The sequence below is a fragment of the Triturus cristatus genome, chromosome 6 (assembly GCF_964204655.1).
Source record: "Triturus cristatus chromosome 6, aTriCri1.1, whole genome shotgun sequence".
In the NCBI taxonomy this organism is placed as follows: domain Eukaryota; kingdom Metazoa; phylum Chordata; class Amphibia; order Caudata; family Salamandridae; genus Triturus; species Triturus cristatus.
The window spans coordinates 153,454,375-153,481,275 of NC_140589.1; positions in this window are offsets into that span (position 1 = coordinate 153,454,375).

Here is a 26,901-nt window from a genome sequence, read left to right on the forward strand (position 1 = left end):
AATCCAAGTGTCTGTCCAGACACCAACTGTCAACGTCGCCAAGCCGAGCGATAACGCTTGATCGTTCCTGATGCCTAGGCTTGCTGGATGAGGTGCGCAGCGTCCGAAGAAAGTTGGTCGTCTTTCCAACGTCCCCTGAAATCTTCCACACCATGAGAGGTAAATGGCCCTGAAGCACCAGAGGATGAAGGTTCCCCTGGGGATCCTGGAGGATGGAAGGGAATGAGGGCAGATGAATCGGACAGTCCCACGACAATTCCATTAGCGTTGGAAACCAGGCCTGCGCTCTCCAAACCGGTGTAATCAGAACCATGGACGCTACCTGACGCCGAACCTGGGCTGCCACCCTGGGTATCATCATGAAAGGGGGAAAAGCGTAAGGGAACTCCCTCGACCAGTCCTGCAGAAAGGCATCCACCGCTGTGGCTTCCGGATCCGGTCTCCAGCTGACGAAGCACGAAAGCAGGTGATTCAGTGGAGAGGCAAAGAGATCCAGTGTACATGGACCCCATCTGGCCATCAAGGACAAGAAGACTGCCCGATCGAGTTGCCAGTCGCTGGAATCCAAGAAATTCCTGGAGTGCCAATCCGCCTCCGAGTTCTGCAAACCGGGAAGGTACTTCGCCGTCACTGAAATCTGCTTCTGAAGGCAATAGTGCCAGAAGTCCCTCGCTAGGTTGGACAAGGCCCGAGAACGAGGCCCGCCCAGGCGATTGATGTACTGCACCGCTGAGATGTTGTCCATCCTCAGGAGGATGCAACAAGAGATCCTGCCCTTGGTCATGGACTTCACTGCAAAGGATCCCGCCAGCAGTTCCAGACAATTGATGTGTAACTGGAGTTCCTCCTCTGACCATCTGCCCCCCATCAATATGTTGCCACACCGGGCTCCCCAGCCTAGTCGGCTGGCATCCGATTTGATCACCAAGTCCGGGGCCGATCCGAAGATCGCCCGACCATTACAGGCCGACATGTGGTCCACCCACCACAGAAGTTCGGTCCGGGCTTCCTCCGGTAGTGAAATTAGTTCCGAGTAGGTCAGACTTCGCCGTAGATGCTGCGCCTTCAACCTCTGAAGAGCCCTGTAATGTAACGAGCCTGGAAATATGGCCTGAATCGAAGAGGAAAGCAGACCCACGATCCTGGCCAGCTTGCGCAGCGAAATCCGGTCCCTCCGTAGAACCTGAAACAGTTCCTTCCGTATCTTGTTCACCTTGGATTCTGGGAGGCTCAAGGAAGCCGAGACCAAGTCTATGAGGAGCCCTAAGAAGACCATCTGCTGTGCTGGTCGCAGTTCCGATTTCTGAGCGTTGATGACAAAGCCGAGATCTTGCAGTAAAGCAATAGTCATGGTCACGTTCTGGGAGAGATGTACCAGCGACTGATCAAAAACCAGGATGTCGAGGAGCCTAGCGCGCATCCAAGATGGTCGCGTGAGCACAGGGCTCCCCGGACCCTCGCTGCTCCTTGGAATTTATCCTGACTCTATCCTGACTTGGTTGATGGAATCTGGGAGACGAATGCTGGCTGAACACTAAACTCCTTTTGGAAATCAAATCGGACCTGGCAATCCGGAGTTATGGCGGCTTGAACTTTTGAGGCCCACCCGACGGCTGTGCCCGATGCGAGGGTGATCTGTGGAGCCGGGGCGTAGTTGAACAACAACGGCAGCGGGGCTGTGCCATTGGCCGTCACATCACTTTCGGTTTCACTTTTGGTCTTTGAGGGGCTGGACTGTGGACTTGCTTGGTGCGACTGGGCTTTCATTTTGCCTTCGCTTGATGCCGGTGGCTTCGTCTGCTGCCAGTGTGCTCATTGACGGTGGTCCCTTCACTCCGCCATATTGCGGCCTGTGGTGCGACACGCGTCTGCCTGGCCTGTGCCACCTCGACGCTTCCTCGGTGGTCCCCTTCGGCGATCGAGGTTCTCATGGGAGGCAAGGGAGACCCCGAGAGGCGTAAGACCAAAACATCCCTACGTGGGGGACCGGTCCAGACGAACAACATGGACCGCTACACTCAGGGTAAAGGATCCCCCGGGACGGCCAATGTCCCCCCGGAGGACACCAGTGGTGGCCCGTCCGTTTCTCCGGATCTGTCCCTGCAGGACATCATGGGCGCCATTGAGGGCATCAGAGAGACCATCGCTACGCAGTACGAGGCCTTGGCCCGTAAAATCGACACGGTGGCCATTGACATTACGCTAATCCGGGCGGATCTCTCTAAGACCAACGAGAGGGTTCAATCGCTGGATGTGCGGACGTCCTCCCTTGGTACGGACGTGTCGGACCTGCAGGCCACTCTCGGCGATCTCAAGTCGGCCAATGATCTGATGGCCCGGCGGCTGGAAGACTTCGAGGGACGGGCCCGCCGCAATAACATCCGCGTCATAGGCGTTCCGGAGACCTCCGATAACCGCCCGGTTGATCTCCTGGACGAGGAGCTCATCCTCGAACATCTTGCTCCCGCTGGCCTGAGTACGTTTTTCGCTGTGGAGCGGGCCCATCGAGTCCCAGGTGGCCGGCCGCGACCGGGTGCCCCCCCGAGGCCTATCGTTGCGAGACTTTTCCATTACAGAGACCGAGACGCGATTCTGCAGACCTCACGGGTCCATGGCCCGGTCCGACATGAGAACTCGTCCATTAACTTTTTCCCGGACTTCACCCAACTTGTCCAGAAACAGCGGATGGGCTTCCAGGGGGTGAAGCGGCGTCTCCGGGACCTCGGTCTCAAGTACTCTATGCTTTATCCTGCAAGGCTCCGAGTGGAACATGAAGATCGGACTACCTTTTTTGACTCTCCTGCGACTGTGAGTGACTGGCTGGATTCGCTGCCGGACCGGGGTGACCGGACTGGGCCCTCTGCCGGTACCGAGGGTGGCGGGTCTCCTTTGGAGTGACTTATGGTCCCGGACTCTGCCATGTTGTACTGTTCGGCTGGGTTCTACTTCTCTTGTGCATTTTGTTTCACTATGTTGTGTGTGGGGAGCGGGCGGGGACGGGTCCCTTCCCTCCTCCGGGGTCTTTTCATAGAATGGGGTTTGTAGGGCGACAGGCACACTGCAAGTTGGGGTGGTTTTTTGGACCGCAGGGGTGCAGGGTGGGGGGTGTTGGAGTTGGGGGGGGGTTGGTGGGTGGGTGGGGTTGTTTGCATTTGTGTTTTTTGTTTTCAAGGCGAAGTATTGGCTATGGTTCATCCTTGGGTGTTGAGCTCTTTGCTAGGGGGCCCTTGATCTACTGGAGGGGATGGGGGGGGACGGGTTGAGATTGATGTCTTGGAACGTCAATGGATTGCGGGACCGTATCAAACGGGGTGTTGTGCTGCAATATCTGCGTCGTCTGACTCCTGATGTGGTGTTCTTACAGGAGACGCATCTGGTTGGCAATGTTTGTCGGGCTATGAACAGGGGGGGATATCGGCTTGTGGCCCACTCTGGTTTCACCACTGGTTCGAGAGGGGTGGGCATTCTCTTGCGAGCTTCACTTCCGTTGGAGATAACCAGGGTGGTCCCAGACGATAGAGGGCGCTATGTGGCTCTGACTGGGAGGTGGGAGGGGCAGTCCCTTTCCTTGATCTCGGTCTATGTTCCCCCGGGCCTCCAGAACTCCACCTTCTCAGACCTGGATCGTATGTTGCTTGGGCTTCCTGACAGTCTTTTGCTTATGGGTGGGGACTTTAATTCGGTTGTCTCGGGTGACCTGGACCGTCATCCGCCCAGGGCCCTCCCTGCTGCCCAGGCGTGGCTGGGTGGGCTCCTGGAGACCTTCGGTCTGGTGGACTGTTGGAGGTTAATGCATCCGACACAGTGTCAGTACACCTTTCACTCTGGGGCCCATGGGAGTCTCTCCAGACTGGATTATTTCCTTATGCCCGCGGCCCAGGCTACTCGGATTCGAGAGGTCAAACACCTGGCCAGGGGTATTTCTGATCATTCCCCACTGTGGTTGCTTTTTGACACCGGGTCGCGGTCCGCTGGGCGGATCGCTCCTATTAACCCTTGGTACCTGCGAGACCCCAAGATCCGTCATAGCCTGATTAAGTCGATTGATCAATATTTTTCTGAGAATGAGGGGTCGGTGTTGTCCTCGGTGTCCCTGTGGGAAGCTTTCAAAGCAGTGCTCCGCGGGCATGCCCTGTCCCAGATAGTGGAGGCCAAGAGGGTTAAGAGAGAGGCGGTTGTGACGCTGGAGACTGAAATATCGGGGCTGGAGGCAGCCTTGGAGGCGGGTGTCACCCCGGATGGGCTGCATGCCCTCAGCCTGAAGCAGTTTGAATATAAGTCTCTCGTCACTGATGCTGCCAAGACTATGTATAGGGAGCAGCAGGGTAGGTTGTATGACGCCGGAGACAAGGCGGGTAAGCTGATTGCCTGGTTGGACAAGAAGGAGAGAGTGAATCGTGTGGTCCCGGAGCTTCGGGTGTCGGATGGAGTGTGTGTGACTGAGCCTGGTGAGATTGTTGAGTGTTTTGCTGACCACCTCCGTGCAGTGTACTCCCCGGTGTCTGATAGAGATGAGGACGACTCTCGTCTTCTGCTTCGGGATATTGCCCTGCCCGGCTTATCCGTCGAGGACCGCGAGCTGATGGATGCCCCTTTGTCTGTCGAAGAGATAGCTACTGCGATTCGCTCCCTCCGCTCGGGCAAGGCTATGGGCCCCAACGGTCTGCTGATTGAACTATATAAGTTGCGCCTGGATAAAATCGCGCCTTTCCTCCGTCATATGTTTCAGGAATCGCTCGAGAGGGGTTACCTTCCTGACGACCAGCGTCTGGCTACTATAGTGGTGATTCCCAAGGAGGGTAAGCCACGTGACCGCTGTGCCTCCTATAGGCCTATTTCCCTGCTGAATGCCGAACCCAAAATCCTTGCTAAGGTCCTCGCCAATCGCTTGCTGAGCGTTATATGTGACTTGATACATCCGGATCAATGTGGCTTCATCCCACATCGTAATACCGCTCTCAACTTACGGCGTCTGCACGGCGTCCTCGCTAGGGCTGAGTACTTCGCTGAACCGGCCATATTGGTTTCCCTAGACGCCACGATGGCCTTTGATACCATTGAATGGCCATTTCTTTGGGCCGTCTTGGCGAAGTTTGGTTTTGGGGAGGGGTTCCTTAGCTGGGTGAAGCTCCTTTATGCTGGACCAATGGCTCAGGTGGTTGTCAATGGGCGGGTTTCTCGGCCTTTCGCTCTCGGGAGGGGAACTAGGCAGGGGTGCCCGTTGTCCCCGCTGCTCTTTGCTCTCGCCCTAGAACCGCTCGCTGCCTGGCTCCGTTGGGAGCCCTCGATTAGAGGGCTCCGGTGGGTCCCGGGCTTCGAGGATCGGGTTTCATTGTACGCGGATGATATTCTCTTGTATCTCACCTCACCGCGGAAGTCGCTCAATGTTCTCTTTGATGTCCTTACTTCCTTCGGGAAAAACTCGGGTCTGATAATCAACTGGTCCAAATCTTGTGTGTATCCTATCTCTGGTGGTCTTCCTCTCTTGCCGCCTCGGCTTCCGCTCCAAATATCTCAGTCCGGCTTTAAATACCTGGGGGTGTACGTTTCGTTGGATCCGGCGGTCCGCTATGAGCAGAATCTCCTGTCTCCACTCCGGCGTTTGAGGGCAGATACGGCTCGGTGGTGTAAGCTGCCCTTGTCTCCGCTTGGTCGCGCGGCGCTGTTTAAAATGATGTCCCTTCCCAGATTCCTTTATGCGCTCCAGAACTCCTTCAATATCATTCCTGCGGCCTACTTTAGGGAGGTGGAGAGTTTGCAGCGGAGACTGGTTTGGGACGGGCGATCGCGTATCGCTTTGGTCAAGCTGACTCTTTCCTGGTATGACGGGGGCATCGCTCTTCCTGATATTAGACGGTACTATTGGGCCTCCCAGCTGTCTGCCATTAATCATGCTACGTACGCTCCTGGTTCGAACCCGGCATATGAGATGGATAAATTCCTGCTCCCCGGCGGTAACTATAACAGAGCGCTTTACTCGCGGTCTGCTGGTAGGGCCCTTACGGGCCCTACCAGGATTGCGGTCCGTGTATGGAAGGCGGCTAACGTTGCGATGGGCTGGAGTGAGCGTTTAACGTGCGCCACTCCTCTATTCGACTCAGACCGCTTGGGAAGCCTCTGGACAACGAAAGGCTTCGAGCGCTGGGATACGATCGGCATCAGCAGAGTGGGGGACCTGTGGGTTAAAGGTGCGGTTAAATCCTTCGTGGCGCTTCAGCGCGAGTATGAGCTTAGTGACAGAGAGTTCTTCCGTTATGCACAGGTTCGGCACGCCCTGCTTTCGGTCTTTGGGGAGGGGACCATGGTCCCTTCTTCTTCGCCTCTCGAGGACCGCATACTCGATGGTCACGTCCCCGACAGTACTATCTCCCTGATTTACAAAAAACTGATAAACAATCGGGCTGACCTCTTGGTGCGTCTTCGGGAGGCATGGACGGGAGATGGGGTGGAGCTGGACGATGAGGACTGGCAGACTGCACTGTCATCCCCTAAGGAGGTGGCCATCCCGGCCCGTCTCCGCCTGGTCCAGCTTAAGATTCTCCATCGTGTATATGTGACGGGCCCCCGCCTGGTCTCGATGGGGTTTTCAGACGACGGACTCTGTAAGCGTGGCTGCGGGCTCAGTGCTACCTTTCTCCATATCCTATGGGAATGCCGCGAGGTGGCGGAATACTGGCGCCGGGTGCATGATATTATGAGACGAGTCACCGGGGTCGCTCTGCTGCCGGAGGTGCGTCGTTGTGTGCTGAATGTATGGGAGCCCAATGACTGCAATGCGGCTCAGGCTCGGTGGGCGGCCTTGGGGAACATGATTGCAAAGAGAGATATTGCACAGCTTTGGGGTTCCCAGCGGCCTCCCACCGTGTCCGTCTGGAAGGAGAACATGGACTGGTGCATGTTCAGGGAGAAAACGGTGTATGTGGCTCGTGGTAAACCGGGGGCTTGGGGTAAAATTTGGGGGCAGTGGAACGCGTATCGTGGGTCTATCTGTGCTCCCCCTTTGGTGGATACGTCCGGGGTTGCCTCGTCCCCCTGATCCTTGAGGGTTCCTTGTGCATCTCGTACTTTGGAGTACAGATTTGGTTCTCTCGTGGCCCCCCCCTCCCTCTCAGGTCTTCTTTTATTGACCGCCCTCGGGTGGTTGGTGTGTTGACTCCCCCGGCTGGTGTTCGCCGCCCTTCATAAGTCGTTTCGCCTTGTTTGTTGTATTTTTGTATTTTTCTTTTTTGTTGTTATTTATACTAAAAGTGTGTATTCTGATTTCCCTTATGTGCAGTCTGATCTACTGTGATAGTGCGGAGCCCCTGTGGGCCAGTCATTGTTTTCTGATATGCTGGAACACTTCGACTACTAGCGGCCGGCCCTGGTGGTTGTAGGCCCGTGTTTGTAACCCTTTTTATGCACAATAAAATCTTTTCAAAAAAAAAAAAACCAGGATGTCGTCCAGGTAGATAATCATCCGTACTCCTCTTCGGCGGAGAGTCTCCACCACGGGGCGCAACAGCTTCGTGAAGCACCACAGAGCGGAAGAAAGACCGAAGGGCAACGCTCGAAACTCGAAGACCTGACCATTCCAGGCAAACTGGAGAAAACGCCTGTGAGGGGGAAAAATGGGAACCGTCAGATATGCATCCTTCAAGTCAATGCGGACCATCCAATCGCCCTGAAGGAGGAGATCCCGGAGAAGATGTATCCCCTCCATTTTGAAGTGGCGGTAAACCAGCCACTCGTTGAACTCCCTTAAATTGATAACCGGTCTGAACCTTTTGTCCTTTTTCTCTACCAGGAAAAGGTTGCTGAGAAAACCTTTTGGATGAAGTACCGACCTGCAAACAGCCCTTTTCTGTAAAAGTTCCGAAATCTCGGTCTCTATCAAATCCGCCTCCTCTGCTGAGAAATGTAAGGGTCTGGGACGTACCGTCTGAACCGGGGAGCCGTAAAACTCTATATGATAACCCCTTACCGTCTGCAAAACCTACGGGTCTGATGTGGTCTTACCCCAATTGTGAGCGAAGAGAAGGAGCCTCCCCCCAAGATCTTGAGGGGAAGAAGGGGTAATCCTTACCAGAGGGGCCTCCGGGGGCGTTCACACCACCCCTGTTGTTCCGACCTTTCCCTCTTCCGGAACCTCTGCTGGGATAGAAGGTTCTCTGGCGACCGTCAGTCCAGCCGTTGTTCCGTCGCTGCTGACCTCAACCCGAGGGTCCTTGTTGCTGGGAACGGCCGGAGGAGCGACCCCTGCCTCGTCCGGCCCCGGCAAAAACAAGCCCCGGAAAGATCTTCTTTATAGAGGCCTGATCCTTGTCCAGGGCCGAGAAGGTGGTGACAAACTTGTTCAGTTCCTTCACAAACGGGTCCCCAAATAGCTTTCCCTGAGCCACGGGGCCCACCTCAGAGGTCGCCAAATCTCCTATCTTTGGGTCCACCTTTATCAGGAGTGATCTTCTTCTCTCCGCTGCCAGGGCACAGTTCGCATTGCCCAGAAGGCAAAGCGCCCACTGCGCCCAACCCGTGACTATGTCAGTCGGCAAGGAGTCCCCAGAGTCCTTCGATCGCTCTGCCAACTGGATAATCTGAGTTATGGGGCCTACCACGTCAAGGAGTTTATCCTGACAATTTCTTCAGGACCTATCTATACCCTTCTTAGGGTCACGCATATACTTGGAAAAAAGGTACACAGCTTATCGTCAATCTCTGGAGTAAGCGCTACCTTCCCTTTAAGCGATGGCTGGGGACATTCGCCCCTCATACGTGTACGATCCTCCCTCTCCAGAGGCTGGCGAATCTTAGCCGCCATGTAGTCCGCCACCTTGGCATCAGGGAACCATTCGGACGACCTGGGATGGTAAATGTGCGGGGGCTCAAACATGTCCGAATGTCCCCCGTCCCTGTCTTGGGACTCAGAGGAACGGGAACCCGGGCGCCATGGACGACCCGAATTCTTATCCTCGTCGGAGGAGACATCCCCGTCCGACACACCCTCCCCTTCAGGGGAAAGACCACCATTGGGGTCCAACTTTGGGGCGACAAAGTCGCAATTTTCTCCGGGCGCCTCATCCTCCCGGCAGGGTGCGTTTTTAAGCGTTCGCGCACTTTTAAGGAAGGTGTCCCTCAACCTGTCGAACCCTTCCAAGTTCCCCGCGTGACGCTTAATGGCCTTCCTCCCCTCCCCCTGCGCACCACTGGGACCTGCGCCCGTCGAACTAGGGCCCCCAAACATCCCCGGGATACTTCTAGCCAACTGATCTACTCTATCCTGCAGGGGGGCCAGCGCCCTCGAGATGGCATGCGAGAGGGCATGCTCCACCGCAGGAGGGAGGCATTGAGGAGGCCATTCCTCTTCAGCCTCCTGAATGGAGGAATAGAAATGGTCTTCAGAAGAAGACATATTTATGAGGGTGAGAGCACCAAAAAACGCCTGAAAGATTAAGCAGGCAGCCCCCTCTTCAGTGCTCAAGCAGCGAGGAACAAGTCCCAGCCGGCAGAGTCTATCAGAACGAGAGAAAAAAACGACCAGCAGGTGGCGCTGTTAGCGCGCTATGGGGAAGCAACCGCAAGCGGTGTTTGTGGAGAGAGTTGGACGGGTAACGGCCGGCCCCAGGCTCAGCACCCGTGCACCCGATCGCGCCTCACCGCCGATAAAGCGCTCATCAGAGCAGCCCCCACCGGCGATGACGCGCCACGTAAACCCCGCAGCGTGCGAAGCGCTCCCGCGAAGAACTGCGTCTAAGGGGAAAAGAAAGCGCTCGGGCCGGATCCTGCTGCGCTACCTGCACCAATCAGTACAATAGTGAAAGCAATAGAATACACAATCCCCGCTATGCACAATAATCAAACCCCGTCAGATAAGCGAAGGAATGAAAAGAGTGGCCACTTAACTGACGAGCAGTGAAGAAAGAGGAAGCAGAAGGGACGTCATGGCAATATATGTGGTGGACTGTCATGAAAGTGGACTGTTGTTACCATAGCGACTACCCCTCTGGTTCATGGGATTTGTAGTCTTTGATGTTTATTGTGTTTATTTTAATGTTTCTTTAAACCTGCTGTGCATAATAAAGTGGAGGAAGAAATGCCTAATCCTTGCCTCCGTCCTGCCATAGAATTACAGACACAAATCAGATGTGTCACACAGACAGCAATGGATATTTAAGCTAACAGCATGTGCATTATAGAATGTTGGGTTTTTGCATTAACAACACCAAGAACGTCCTCCAAACTACTAACTAAACAGTTCCTGCTTCTGTCATTGTAGTCAGATAAATAATACAACATGGAACATTACACCTAAAACAAGCCAGGACTATTAGCTTTGTCAGTTGTTGTTAGTTGCATAACATAGATAAGCAACAACTTTGGCTTCATTGTACATAACATTGAAAATGGTTCAGTTCTGGAATGATGAGACTGTGAAAGAACTATAACGGGTCTCTTTGAAGACAGTGAAGGGTGGTATTGCTGCAGCGGTAAGATTTGTTTTTCATCCTGAGGGCAAAAATGGAGAGCCCAATTGAGACCCGTCTCAGCACTTGGGCGAAGTAGGGAGAGAAATTTCCTGGTTTTTAGGTCTCGCCTGACCCAGCGCATGCGCTGGTCTGGCGAGACTTATTGAGAGGGCTCCAAAAAGTGCTACCAGGCCAGCCTAGAGCTATAGTGCATGTGCTCGGGCGCGCGCGCCGCGCTTTACTGCGATCACTTTCACTTTCGCGGCCGCACTGCCGCTTTGCATAGCCAATAGGTCCCGCTTTTGGGACCTTATAAGTATTTAGTTATGCAACTGTTGCATGGCTAAACACTTATAAGGTCCCAAAGGCGAGACCTATTGGTTATGCCAATGCTTGTTAAAGTGTCTCGCAGCGAGACACTATTTAAAAACCGAGACATTTCTTTGCTTAACCCGAGCACTGCACAAAAACCAGGATATTTCTGTAATTTGGAGCAAAGTGTCGGGACACTGCTACGAAAACCGGCACCGTCCTGGGAAAACCGGGACGTCTGGTCACCCTTACTTTATTGGACTTTGGAAATGGTTTGGGGCTCTGCAGTTTCACCAGTAGTTTATTACTGTTGTGTCATTGTAAAGTGCAGACCACTTCTGTCTCTGTGTTTTTTTAGGCATGTATTTCGTTTTGTTGTCTCTCCGGCCCGTTTCCCACTTTTAATCGTATTTTCATTTTTTTAAAGAATCAGTGTGTCCCTGAAAACACGCTCCTCTGCCTGGGCCCTCCTCTCTGCTTAAGCTCTTCCTGCCCTGTGATTGGTCTAGGTTTGCCAAGCTACTGTTTGGACACACTCCCTCCCAGGTAAGTGGGCCAGGTCCTGCCGGTGCTCAGTACCAGCAGTTTTTAAAAGCAGTGGTGAGACGGGTCCCGATCGGGCTCTCTATGGTTGCCCTCATCCTCAGGGTGAAAGAAAATCTTAACTCTGCAGCAGTACCACCCTTCAAGGCCTTTGATGTAACTTCAAAGAGACTCGTTACAGTACTTTTACAGTCTCAACTGTTCAGAACGGAAGCATTTTCAATGTTATTTAAAACAAAGCCTAACAACCATTGGCAAAGCCAACATTCCTGGCTTGTTGCAGGTGTAATGTTACTTGTTCTATTATATAGCTGGATGCAATGACAGAAGCAGCAAAATTCCAGTCGGGCGGCGCACTATGCTAAGCACAGATTTTTAGCTTATGTGTTTTTAAGCCACGTCCTTAATTACATCGGCCACACCTCTTTGAGAGACCCCCTAGTTTTTTCATGCCACTGAAAGCCCTGCTCCTAAGCTCCTACCCCAGCACTTTTATCTTTCTTCTCCTCATAAGGTGTCCCTTTCAAGGGTAGAAGATTAAAGGCATATGCGCTGACAAGCTCTGGACCATTTGTATGGTTAACGATACCTGGGGCAACACCTTACCTGGGTTAGGCCCCATACATCTGCTCCTCTCGGTATGAAGCCTATAACCCCTTTTTAGGAATGTACCACACTTGGGTGGGCCCTGCGCCTACCACTATAGAGGTATATCCTATCCCCCTGGGTAGCGGTGTACCACACCAGACTGGGTCAATTCACCTACTATTGTAGGTACATAACTATCACCATACACCTACTACTGAATTTGCGTACCCTGATGCGACACACAGCCAATCTCCCAGGTAGGGTGACCACCTGGCATGGAGGCCAATACTGGGCAGAGACTGTAAAAAATCAGGAAAATGGGTCATAATGCAGGACAAAAGCTCTGTTTTACGGACACAGCCAAGGACGTCAAGCAATTATATGAAAGTAAGTAAACAAATGACCAACACAAGTACAGGTCAAAATAGGTTTATGTTCTATGGGTTGTGTAATAAATAGCAGTACCGAAAAATATCCTTGTGTAACTGAAGTTATTTAAAGATCAAAAAACTGGCAGACACCCACCCACCCAAACCCCACAATTGGACAGTCAGTACAAGGAACTACTAGATTCTGCCCTCTTATCATTCCTGAAGCGGGAATCAGGTTAAATGAAAGTTTCTGTTTTACGCTCATCAGGGCAAATCCCTGCTCGGCCCGCTCGGCCAGCCCGACGGCCCTTGTCCAGTGTAGCGAGAAGAGGAAAATCGAATCATTTATTTATGAACAGTTTAATATCAACAAACAATATTGGTGTGAGTCAATGAAGAGAGTTAGGAAGTTTGAAAGGTATAATTATTTCAAAATCTTTTAGTTTAATCGTTATTAAGTCATCAATCAAATTCCTCAATAAGTAATAAAATTCTGCTAATATCAAGACATTAATAATAAATCAGTAAAAGCAATAGCACGTTCCATTAGGAAGAAATCCCTATTCTAAGCATGAGAGGCGGAAGTTAGTTAGAACTCATGAACAGCTCTATTTTGAGAGAGAGTGAGAGCAAGCATAAAGCTTTCAGCAGAAATAAATCTAAATAAATCAAATATCTCAAGCAGAACGTCCCATAAAGAGAAGTTAAAAAACTCAGTAGAGTATAAGAGCAACATAGCGTCGGGTTGCGGTAAATGGAAATCAGAATAGCAAGTGGAGAGGAGTCTGTCTGGTCTAGGAACACGCACTTGTATAAACAACACATTTTATGACAGCTGACAAGCTGTATCTTCTTAGTTTTCTTTCATCCAATCACCATCTGAGATCTTCCTGGGAACAGGATCACTCCTCGTCATCGCAACAGATGAACAATAGTTAGACATTAATTTAGTTAGATTTCTAACAATAAATGTTGAGCATGGTTCAGCTTACCGACTATCAGCTCTTTGCCCACGTACCCATTTAACCTTTCGAAACTAAAGTCTATAAAATAGGCAATGTAAAAGTTTAAAACATCTGTTCAATAATAGAAACCATTTTTCAGGAAAAGATATACTGAAAAGGAAATACAAGTTAGTTGAAAGCGTAACATTCAAGTTGCCAAATGCTTAAGTTGTATTCTTTAATAGACTTTTTCACTTCTTCCAACAATTCTTCAGGTTCCTTTTCAGAAGCACATATTTGTCTTATTCCTAAGGATGGTAAGGATCCTAAGTTCTGTAAAAATTATAGACCTATTTCACTGGTCAATATTGATTACAAAATCTTTTCAAAAGCTTTAGCTATCAGATTAGATTCCTACTTACCAAATTTATTAGGGAAGGAACAGTGTGGCTTTGTTAAGGGTCGTTTTATTACGGACAATACTCGTCTTCTTTTCAACATCCTGTCCAAGGTTTCACGCTTGCAGCAATCCCTAGCTGCAATCGCTTTAGATGCAGAGAAAGCGTTTGACAGGGTAGAGTGGACCTATTTGTTTTATACTCTTAAATGGTTTGGTTTCGGTCCTAATTTTATTTCTTTAGTTTCTCTCCTTTATTCTAACCCCCGGGCCGCAGTTTACGCCAACGGTCTGGTTTCCTCCTTTTTTGATTTAGGTAGAGGAGTCCTTCAAGGATGTCCATTATCTCCCTTTTTGTTTAATTTGGCCTTAGAACCTTTTCTCTCCAAACTTCGCCAGAATTCACATATACATGGTTTCAGAACGAGTGACTCTCATATCAAATTTGCAGCTTATGCTGATGACATCTTGCTTTTTATGTCTGATCCTAATGAATCAGTTCCCGCATTTCTGGCTGAAGTCCAAGCGTACTCCCTTATTTCTGGATACAAGTTAAATAATGATAAATGCGAAATTTTACCTTTAACTAAATACACATTTAAACCAGACTGACTACATTGCCTCTAATTTTACATGTAATCCAAAGCATATTAAATATTTAGGCCTTCACATTACTTTCAGCATCTCTGACACAGTTAAATTATGTTTGAATAAATGTATTAAAAAGCTCACAGACCTCACTACTAAATGGCACCCTCTTTATTTATCTTAGTAGGGACGTTTGGATACGATTAAAATGATGCTGACACCCATAGTTTTATACACTATATCTAATATACCACTCTCGATTCCTGTCAAACTATTTCATAAAATCAACTCAGTCCTCTCATCCTTCTTGTGGAATAGTAAAAAACCTAAGATGTCTTTGCAAAGGCTAATGCGCTCTAAAGATGAAGGCGGAGTCAATTTTCCAGACTTCCGACCATATCAGAAAGCGTTTCTTTTGCGCCAGGCATCCTTTTGGCTGCTTGAGCCTATAGATGATCGCCCTCTGTGGACTCAGGTTGAAAACCTCTTCTTATCTCCTTTCTCATTCCGAGAATATCTCTCCTTTTCAAACAAGCCGCAGTCCCTTTCCACCCCTATAATAAAGTTGACTTCTAAACTTCTCCAGCCACCATCTCCTTCTCAACAACATTCTATTGACTCTTTTCTTAATTCTACTATTTGGCATAATAAGACTTTGCTTATCCGTAATAAAACCTTCTATTGGAAGACTTGGAGACAGAGAGGATTGATTTGGGTTCACCAGTTATTTTCTCAATCAGTTTTCTTACCCTTCTCTACACGTAGCCAAACTTTTGACTTGCCCACTTCATTCGCTACTCAATACAGTCTTTTAAAAGAAACTGTAATGCACACCTACACTCAACTATCCAAAGTTCCTGTTCTGTCAAATAACACTGATTACTGTTCACAACTTTCTACCATATTAAAACAATCACCCAAAGCTTCCTTTATTTACAACTTTCTACGGAGTATGGTAATTCCCAGACAGAAATCCACAATTGAGTTAGCGTGGGAACAGGACTTTCAAACTTCTTGGCCAATCCCTCTCTGGAGGAATTTATGGATTAAATTACGCAAATCTTCTAGGGCGGCAAATATAACACAAACACTGTTTTTTGCTTATAATAGACTTTTATTATCACCACACGTTTTAAGCAAAAGTTATTCAACTGTTTCAGATATATGTTGGACATGTTCAACTCCAAAGGCCGATCTGTTTCATATGTTGTTTGCTTGTGGTTTTGTTTGCAATTTTTGGAAACAAGTTTGGGCTCAAGTCAATTTAATTTTTGATACTAAGTTTCCTTTTTCCTTTATCAATGTTTTCTTAGGATGTCTCTCACCTGTATGGGAAAATATGACGTGTAATGTTAAAATTATTGATTTATTTTTAGCTGTCGCTTTTCAGCAAATCACTATAAACTGGAAAGACTTTACCAAAATTTCATATAGAGCTTGGTGGTATAATGTTTGCCACAATCATAGGTCAGATACTGCTTTTGTTTATCCTCTAGCAATGGCAACAAAACGTTCGGATTTATGGTCACCTGTTACATTGTTTCTGGATGTCTGTGCTCAAAAGTTTTCTCAGCAAAAACCAGTACAGCAAGAAGTTCCACAAACCTCCCTGATCCCCTAAATGTTCCTTTTTTGTTGTTGTTTTTTTTTGTTTTCTAGTTTTGTCTTTTTCCTATATTTCACTAGTTCTCTGTTTTCAGCTGTTACTTGCATCTTTTACATTGACATTTATGAGTCTGATTCATGTTTTTTATAATATGTTTATGTTGGATATTTTACCATGTGGTTTTTAGGATGTACTTTGTATTGACACCTTTGAATGACTTAATAAAGATTTCTTGAACTTAAAAAAGTTGCCAAATGCTGATTCTATATGTGTAATTGCATAGTTTTCCATAAAAAAAACTAATTTCTAATAATTTGTGACAATTAAGCTATGTTTGAATAGAAACATTTTGCACATACATGTAAAACTTTATAAGTTGTTAACTTTGTTATGAAAAGCATTTCTATGCAAGTGTCAAGAGTTAAGCATTTTTGTTATATCTGCTTTTTTGTGTCGTCATCTAATGTTTGGAAAAAAATATTTCATGTGCTCAAGCAATTTCTAAGTGAACTCGATTTTCCAGAAATGCTACTTTAGCCATCTGAGGCCTAGAACTTGTAAATAGTGCAGCAGTGTACATTTTTCATTATACTAAAGGCACTTTTTCTTTCATTTCAGCTTGCATGTTAATACTGCGCATTTATTAAAATCTATATTATTGCGTTTTATTTCAAACGCTCCACTATCACTAACAATGGTACCTTAAGCAAAATAAATCAAACCACTTTTCCAACTAGCTTAGATAACACTTCAAAAACTTACAAAATCACTCTGTGAGTTTGTGCTTGAATAAACCTCCAGGAAAGTCAGCGGAAGGACTGGTTTTCCCCTCAGTTCCAGATTATTGCTCAATATTCTTCCGAGGATGGCTAGAACTTCAGGGTTCATCCTTCTCAAGCTGTGAGGTAGGGCTGTCGTCACCAAAATCTGCATGTCATGATAAACCCCATACTTTCCTCCTCTATTAAATTCCTCAGGTGTGCCCTGCTAAAATTTCACATTGGGAAAAGACTCACCACCTCTGGGATCTACCTGCTGTGACAAATCAGAATTCCAACCCCTGCACAAACACGAGGGAGAGCAGAAACCAGAGCACGCAGAGCGTAACCCACTGGGCTATCTACATAACATGCAAACTTGTGACCTGAGTGTTCTGCTCTATGCTTTGTAGTAGGCACATTATCCCTCTGTGCTTGATGAGTCAGACCTGTGAGTACACTGAGCATTGCACAGAAATTACTCCAGTAAGTGCATTAACCACAACAGTTATCTCACTGTTTATTTTTTTATAGTGAGAACTCAACGTGAAAGTATCAGAGCGCTTTACATGAGCACCAGTTGCGTTACAGACGGACACAATCATTTTGTTAGGCACCGGGAGATTAAGTGATTTGCCCAGAATCACAGGATGTTGAGCGTCCCTGCCGAGACTCAAACCTGTTTCCCCAGCACCGAGGTCGACCGCTCTAGCTGTTGGGCCACATCTTCTGAGTTTGCACTCTGCAGCCACATTACTATCATATGATATTTCAGCACGCAGACTATAAACGAGGAAGCCAGAACTGACTTAGTCTCTCATTTGCCCTGGGGGGGAGGGGGGGGCGAACCTGTTATTTACATGTTATGTGCCCAGCTTTGCTGTAGGCACATTGACCCACTGTGCTTGTTGAATCTAACCTGGGACCATACTGCACACTCACACACAGCGCCTTGAGACCCTAACGGGTGATTCGCCGTGCTCTATAAGAACCCTGATTGATTGCTTGATTGGCTGCACAGTGCACACAACTCACCCATGCAAGTGCATAAACTAAGAGAGTCAATGTACTTCTGGTATACTCTGGAACCTTTGGGGTATGCAATGTTCTGTGCAGCAGGCGCATTGTCCTCATGAGATACGTTAAAATGGTGCCCTTCTGAAAGCAAGCCAGAACAGACTTGCTTCTACAGTCACGGCATACTTTACTCATTTCCAGCGCTGCCTGGGGAGCGCGTGCTCTGCAGTTCCTTTAAGCATCATGTGAGTTGAGATGCAGCACTCTTAGAAACGACGGTGTGTGCATTGACCATCAGATGGGCAGCAGTGCATGTCAGTGCACACAAAAGCAGGTGCAGCTTCTACTTTCAAGCCACACGGGTCGTCTTCTAGCTACTCCGCCAGGTCCTACTCACCCCTGTTCCTTACCAGGCCCTGCTCCCTTTGGTAGCATGCCTGTCCCTGTCTTCCTTGGTACTCTTTTAGGCATTGAGGCCATGCTCCCTAGGGTACCACACCGACCATGGTTCCCCTCTGCTACAAGGTCTTGTTCCCATCGGGGCCCTACCAGGACTCTATAGTGTGCCATGCTTCCCTCTCTGCCAGTCCACGCCTCCATCAGGCCCTGCCCTGCCACTACCATAGCAGGTTTATTCCCCAATAGTACCATACAGGGCTCTGCTCCCCTCTGCACTCTTCACTCATTTACCAGTCCCTGCTCTCCTCTGTACCCTTCCTGGCCATGCAGTCCTCTGTAGCGTACCCTGTTTCCCTCACACCCCTAGACAGCCTGTCCCTATAGCTAGCTGCAGCCCCCTTCTTGTTTTGAATGTCTCCCCCTGGTTCCAGAATGAATGAGTGCCTGTCAGTTCCCGCCAGAGTTTGTTGAAGTGTCTTTATCATCTATTTAGTTTTTTAATCCCTGGCGGGCAGTGATGGGTGATTTATTTATAACGTGCTCTGGTGTGTGGTTGTTAAATGTCGAGGTTGTTCTGCAGTCTCTTTTAAACCCTGCTTCTGGTTCTGTCTTCAGCAATGTCTGCTCTTCTGTTGTTTTGCAGTTCAGAGACAGAGAAGTGGGGGAGAGAAGTCGAGGGGAAGAGGAGAAGGAGAGAGGGGGCAGGGAGAGAACAGGAGACAGGAAAGAGAGGGTTGACAGCACCGAGGATATAGGAAGACAAAGGGAGCACACTGCGACCCAGGGGAGGGCTTGGAGGACAGCCCTAGAAAGAGAGAAGATAAGAGACGGAGAGAGTGCCATGATCTGGGGAGCACAGCAGACAGCAGTTGAGAGAGTGTCAGGAGGAGAAAGAAAGAGATGTGAGTGTCTAAGACTTGAACCATGCAGTCTGCGTTCTACGGCCAGTTTTGGCAAAACAAAGGGCAGAGTAATAATCGAATTCAGGGCAAAACCTTTATTCCCAGTGCCTCGGACTGTAATCACATGTAAAGTGAATTTTTACAACCCAATGTATCTGTTTTGTAGACCACACCTTATGCATGTATTTATATATTTGTTTGAGAGTTTTAATGTGCCCACCTTCCTGTTTTAGTTCCTGGTTACACATTTTAGCGCTAAGATGCCTTTGTTGCTGAAGGAAACACAAGGAGATGATGGACGGAGCGCTGAAACTTTTCAGACACTCACCCCCAGTCACAGATCTGGGTTGAATCCATCATCGTTCTTTAGCTCACATCGCCACCACAGTTCAGACCCAACCATACGCAAATCAGTCTAGACCCAGTTCATCATGGGAACAGTCTAGCCCAAAGTGCCAAGCCAGGTCTTCCCTGGACCTGAAACAAGTATCCTGAGACCAGTTTCGGGGTCACACCCCTCATCAGCCAGGGTAGCTTGAATCCAGTGGTAAAATGAGCAAGGGACCCACGTCTGGGCATACCCTGCCAACTTAGGGCAAACAAAGCAAACACAAGGAGATGATGAACAGAGCACTGAAACGTTTCAGACACTCACCCCGGGTCACAGGTCTGAGTTGAATCCATCATCGTTCTTTAGCACGCTTCGCCACCCCAGTTCAGACCCAGCCATATAAAATCAGTCTTGACCCTGTTCCTCATGAGAACAGTCCAGCCCGCACTGCCAAGCCAGGTCTTCCCTGGATCATAAACAAGTATCCTGGGGCCGGTTTCGGGGTAACACCCCTCATCAGCCAGGCTAGCTTGAATCCAGTGGAAAAGTGAGCAAGGGACCCACGTCTGGGCATACCCTGCCAACTTAGGGCAAACAAAGTAAAGACAAGGAGATGATGGATGGAGCACTAAACCTTTTCAGACACTCTTCCCCCAGTCACACTGGATTCAAGCTAGCCTGGCTGATGAGGGCTGTTACCCCGAAAACAGTCCCGGGATGCTTGTTTCCGGTCCAGGGAAGACCTGACTTGGCAGTGCGGGTTGGACTGTTCTCATGAGGAACAGGGTCAAGACTGATTTGCATATGGCTGGGTCTGAACTGGGGTGGTGAAATAAGTTAAAGAACGATGATGGGTTCAACCCAGATCTGTGACTGGGGGTGAGTGTCTGAAAAGTTTCAGCGCTCTGTCCATCATCTCCTTGTGTTTGCTTTGTAGGTGAAGGACCGCTTCATATGTATGTTCCAGTTCAGAATTAACAATGCACCGAACAGTTCTGCCTTAACCACGTGCCCCCTCACCCATCATTACGCCCAGTTTTCTGTACTCTAGTCTCTGTTTGACCTCATAAACCGTGCTGTTCCGTGTACAGCACTGCCTCTGAGAACTCCCTGCTAGAATAACAAGCATTTACAATGCAATGGTCTCGGCATCGTTAAAGTTAGAGCTATTGGCATTGCTCATGACATTATTTTTGTTTATGTTGTTGTTTTTAAAAGATTTAAAGAAACTGCATTGTTATTTACAATGTCAATAGCTTAATCACTCTCAAATGCTCCTACAAGGGAAACGCTTTGTGTGCTCTTGCACTCCCCCCACCCCTCCCACTTGTAGCGCGAGGCGCGCGCTTGTTTAAACTAACGATGTGTATATTCACAAAGTGCTTACAGGCTGTGAAGTCAAAGAGCTATGAACACCCACCTCTGCGGACCCTTGGACCTCCTTTCTGCAGCTCTGCCAGCACCGAGGACATCCTGGGGTACGGGGGACCCCAACAGTGCGGCTCCAGTGCAGGAGGATGCAGTCTTCCAAGATAAGGCTTAATATTGGAGCTTAGACCGTTCCCGGGGAATCCGGAACTTTGCACCGGGAGTTAAAGTGGTTTGCACAAGATCACACGGTTGGTGTCAAGTGGAGAAACCAGGATTTAAACGTGTTATGGTTTGTGACCTGAGTTGGAAACGTAAACATCAGAGCACACCTCACCACAAGCTCCAGGTTGCGAGGATAGGGCAGCGAGAGCCATGAACACCGCCGCCTTTCTCCGAGGCGAAGCAGAAATGCCTCGGAGAAACGCAGCGCGCGGTTTCGGATTCGGGGGCGTGTTTTTCTTTTCTCTCCTCTTGCCATTGGCTGGAGGAGAGAAAAACACGCCCAGCGAAAAGTAGCGAAAAAACACTCGACCCCGAATCCGAAAAGGACGGGGCTTGTTTTGCGAGACAAAGACTCTTCTCCAATGGCTGGCCAGCATTTAAGAGGCCAGCCAATGGAGAAGAGGAGAGAAGAGGGGCGGGTTCAAGCCCCTCTTCTCCAAAACATTAAATCTCGGAGCGAGACTGCGCATGCGCAGCCTTCGAGCCGAGACCTAAAAAGGGCATGGCTAAAAAGTGGAAAGAAGAGCACGTAACACGCCCCTGAATCTGAAAAAGATGGAGCCTAGTTGGAGGGACGGCTCTCTCCTCCAATTGCTGGCCTCCGTTTAGGAAGCCAGCCAATGGAGGAGAGCCAAAAAGAGAGGCGGGCTAAATAGCCACTCTAAGCATCATAAGATCTCCGGACTTCCGGTTCTGCCTTCGGCAGACCGGACGGTCCCTCGACCTAAAAAGAGAGGAATCCCTTTGAAACCCAAAGGACTAGGATTCAGAATCAGTTTTAAAGTAAGCGTCCTCTGGGAAACAGTCATCCATACGGCTAGGCAGTATAGGTTAAGGCTGGTCTGGAGAAGCACACACACAGGGGCTTATTTATATGCCCCCTGCATCGCCGGTGTGTCACTTTTTGTGACGCTCTGGTGGTGCAGGAACCTGCTCCATATTTACCAGGCAGCACTGAGCCACTTTTTTTGGCGTAATGCTGCCTTGTAAATATTGTTCCCTTTAACACCATTTTCTGCCTTAAAGGGGCATGCAATGGGTGTTGGTGGGAGCTTTCTCAGCAACATCCATGCCTTTTTGACACTGCCCAGATTTCTAAAAATCGTAACTCTAAGGGAGCACTAAAAATGTACGCCTCCCCAGAGGAGGCGTAAGGGAAGTACAAGGAAGAGAAATATCTTTATTTCTCCTTGTTTTTCCCTTTTCTATGTGTGCTGCAGCAAAAGAGCACAGATAGATAGAAGAAAAAACCTCTTGTGATTGTTTTTGTGCAGGACTATTTGCCTTCCTGCACGAAAACAATCATCCACACAACACAGGCCCCCTTGCTCCATGCAAGGGTGCCTGCGTTGGCGCATGGCACTCATCGCCAGCGCAGGGGAAAAGCACAAGACTGCGCTGTATCTAATAGATGCAGCGCATTCCTGCCCTTTTCTTTTGCCGTAGGGCAACGCTGCGGGAAGGCCTGCGGTGATGCCCTACGGCAAAAACTGATAAATGTGGCCCTTAGAATTTAAAATATAACACGATGGTTCAGGGTTGTCTCTTTTTTTACTAATAAGAACTGATTTCTACCCAAATCAACCCTTTTTCCAACATTAGGATAATGAAATACTGGGGGAAAGTCGTAACTTTCTAATCTATACCTTCCAGTTTGCAGTCAGATCTTTAATGACACTTAATAGCTAGCTGTTCTATTTTAGGAATTTAACCTGTAAACTATAAGTAACAAAAGGCTCTCTCTGACAAAATCAGTGAACTACTAAGCTAGGCACATAAAGTATTGTTCTGTGATCTGCATGGCATGCGTCCTTTGCAGCAAGTATATCAACCCTCTGCGCTACCTTACCATAAGTCAAAACTTACATTAGAAAAACCTCCAATCTCTCTCTAGGAAGAAAATTAATCACCAGAGTTATCTTGACATTTTTTTGTTGCTTGAAAATTGCTGCAGACAAGGAACACCATAGCAGATGCTTTTAAAACCATATTATAGTTTCAAACAAGACGCCTCCACCAGGGGTGGCTGGCACCGATCGGGGTGGAGGGCGGTGGGGGGGAAGGTTAAATAATTTTAAAAATGTAACTTATAAACACTGGGACAACATAGGGATATCCGGGGATCTCTGGGTGCGGGGAAAGATGGTCCCCTTCACGCAGCTCCAGGAGCAATACGAGATGGAATCGACGGAGCAGTTTTGTTACCGCCAGATCAAGCACGCGTTAGAGGCGGTGATTCCCCCCGACACTACTCCACCCGAGGCCTCACCGCTAGAGGATAGACTACTAACAGATCATATGACAAGAGCAATCTCCATGACTTATCGGAAGAGTATTAACTGCATGCCTGACCCCATGCAAAGGCTCTGAGCCAAATGGCGGGAGGAGGTGGGAGCCCTAGATGACATTGATTGGCAGGAGGCGCTTGCGTCACCCAGAGAAGTAGTGATCACATCCAAGCTGCGCCTCGTACAGCTCAAGATACTCCACAGAATTTACTACACCAGAACCACTCTCTATAAAACAGGGAGAGCTCATACCCAACTCTGTCTACGGCAATGTGGGGCGATTGGTACTTTCTTCCATACACTCTGGGGCTGCCCCACAATAATGTCATACTGCAAGTCAGTCATGAACACCATCATCACAAGAGTTAGGGGGAAACCAGTCCCTCCAGAGCCCAAACGTTGCCTTTTAAAATATTTGGGAAGCAACAGATCTTAACTCTGCAGCACAGGCTAGAGCACCACTGGGAATGATGCTGGCTAAAAGAAATATTGCACTGTCAAATGGTGGTAGTGAGGGAATCCGTTGCGGAGGTGGTCATTGGGGGGGCACCAACAAACATTGTTGCACAGGGCCCCATCAGTGCTACAGCCGACCCTGAGCTGCCCTGTCCGTTTTTCTGTCATCATCATCAATGTAGGACCACAAGTACCAGCATGCAATGTGCAGACCACGAGATTGGATAGAACAAACATCCCTGGCCTGTGACAGATGCAACTGTCAGCGATGCTGTTGGTGCGTGTTTTGCACAGGCCTGTCTTGTCTTCAATATGCTGCTGCGAAAGGTTCCCAGGGCATGCTGGGTGCGAGAAGAAGGAGAGCAGGGGCCTGGGGTAAGGGGGGTCGAGGGCACATGAGGGCTCTGCTTCAAGGGTGGGAAGCGAGCGAGGGAACTGGAGAGTTCACATGTTGTGAAAAGGGAACAGGTGAGGGCCTCTAGCGGAGGGGGCGGGTCTTAGGGAGGCTCTCACTGGGTGGCGGGAAGAGGTTAATTTGTCTCAGCTGCAGTCGCTCTCGGCCTATATAACGCCCCTTTGGTGGGGCCAGCGTTGTGTCTGCAATTTGCGCTTCTATTTGTTGCTGGCTGTTGAGGTTGGATCGAGTCGTTTGTCTGGTAATGTATGTTTTTTGCTTTAAACAAAAAAAACAGCACGTTTGGCTGTTTTCTCCCGTTTACAGACGCAGAACCTGTTTGTGATTGTCATCGTTGGTTTGTTCTTTTCCTCGTCCAGCCTTATTTTGCAAGGCAGTGAGTTGGTACTCTCTCGCTCGCAATCTCCCTTTTGAGGGTCGGGGAGGGTTTCTGTAGATAGATGCTCCGAAGCTTCATTGCTTTAATCCTGTGCCTACGTCACTGACTTTATCTTCGCTCCCTTTGGCCCCCTCTCGAGGGCACCACTTCAGCTGGTCCGAAAGGTCTGTAGGCTTTGCGCTTGATGCTGAGCAGTGTAACTTGTTTCTCGCAGGGTGCAATCCGTTTGGATTTCAGCCTGAGGTGCATGCATGACATGGTCGGAAATCCTGTCGCTGGTGACAATTCACGTAGCGTGGGGTGTCCAAAAGCGGCCTGTGGTGCTCCACGCGCCTCTCTACCTTTCATGATACCCAGGGTTACGAAACCCTTAAAGTGATTTCCATCTGTACATAACAGCGAATAGCGCCTCCTTTTTCCTCCTAATTCTCGTATTTTGAGGGCTAGTTTTGGCGGGTGTGCTGTTAATTTATAAAAAAAAACTCACGTAACTTCGTGTGCTGCGTGGGTCCCTGTTAACGAATCCCCCCCCCCCTCCTCTAGTACGGCGTCTGCTGCGCCAGTTTGATTTGGTATGTCCTAGCGATCGACCAACCCCCTGTCACAATGACTATATTCAGGCATGTGTTTTCTTTATGTAACACAAAGCATTTTGGCACTTGTAGTGCCATAATAATGAGACTGCTCCTAAGGTGCTGATGCTAGAAACCCAGAACCGGCTCAGCCAGCCTCAAACCATGGGAGGTGTTAAACAACTTGACTGTGTACTTAAAATGTAATTGACGGGCTGTTTACCTGACTGTGTGCCAGCGTGCTACAGTTGTACTGTATCTACTGTTGCAAATGTGTAGATTAAAAGTAGGAAAAGGCTGCGGGCGTTAATGCAGTAGCCCAGTTGCTCGAAAACACAAGGCCTGAAAGTAGCAAACTAACCATGCTTAACAGCAATTCTCTCCCCCGCCGCCGAGCCTTTCAAGTAGACGTGATCCCCAAAATGCCATCCCAGACAGGTCTGCAGCGCCAATGGTAATGCCCGCGATGTATGTTGTGAACAAAAGCACAATGTAAGTGCGACACTTACTGACTGTCGGGCCAGACCTAAAAACTACAGAATCCATCGTCCGTGGCGGTGTGCCTCCAGGAGGGTGTAAGGGCTCCTGAGCCCCGCTCTGCAGTGGCGCGTGGGTCGCCTTTGTAATTAACGCAGTGTTTGATCTGGAAGTGCAGGAGCTCAAACTTTCATGGGTGCCCACCCTCCGGTGCTGGCCAATGCCAGGGTTGATTAGTACCAGGGCTGCCCAGTCTAGATTCCGCTCGTGCTTTTCCTCCAGCCCCACACACACCTCCTTAGCTCACCCTTGCTTTCTTAGTGTGTGTCTTTCCAGGTACTGGAGGAAGAGTAGATCTGCAGGAATTTCAAAGCCGCACATCGAAATCCTTCTCCGCTTATACATTACATGGCTAGTAATTCCCGATAGTTTTACTCTGCACACTGACAATATTTAAAGAATTCGTGTCTTTTTCAAGGCAAAAAGCTTGCCAAGGCATGACCTCTCTGCAGTAGATTGGAGCAGAGGTTCTTTACCTTTTTGACCAGTGATTTAAATGGGCCGGTACGGAGTACCGGCACTTTATTTTAAAAGTGAGTGCCGGTACTTTGGCACAGAGTGCTGCTGGAATGACTCAAAGAACAGAAAAACAAGGCAGAGCAAAAGGCACACCACTGCCTTTCTCCGAGGCAGAGCAGAAATGCCTCGGAGAAAGGCAGCCTCCTTTTCGGATTCGGGGGCGTGTTTTGCTGTTGTCTCCTCCCTGAGACTTTTCGCAAAAAACACGCCCCCCGATCCGAAAAGGACGGGGCATGATTGGAGTGACGGGACCTCTTCTCCAATGGCTGGCCAGCATTTACGAGGCCAGCCAATGGAGAACAAGGCAGAAGAGGGGCGGGTTCAAGCCCCTCTTCTCCCAAGTCATTAAATCTCCGGACTTCCGGTCTGCCGACCGGATGGTCGGGAGACCTAAAAATGTGCTTTCGAATTTACTGCTCTAATCATTGAAACTAGGTCTACGTCTGACCTTAAGAACAGAAGTGTGCTCTGAGTTGTACATATTCAGCTGGTACAGAGCACGGAGGGGACAGATGGAGGGATACAGTACCCTGCATGAAGAGCAGAAAAGGAACATAGTACACCAGCTTCTGAAGTCAGAAAAAATGGAGGCAGGGCTTCCCTTAGAAATTCAATGAGGGCCTTGTTAGGATTATTTGTTTCGCTGAGCGGCGCAGGTTTCATACATAGTGTGAAGGATGGGACGCAGTTTCTATTGTCCAGGTGCAGAGGTTTCTAGGCAGGGCCTTTCTTTTTGTGTGTCTGATTACTGCTACAGGAAGGCTGAATGACAACAGATGTAAAATCTCACACTTCAGTGTGCCTATGTGGCGGGTGTTCCAGATTAGACGGAGCCCCAATTCTCCGGGCCCTGAAGATCATTGCTTGAAGCAAATTCACAAAAAGCTCCTTCATCCCACCCTGATCATCAGAGGGAAGGGAAGGCGCATCCCTAGCACAGCCAT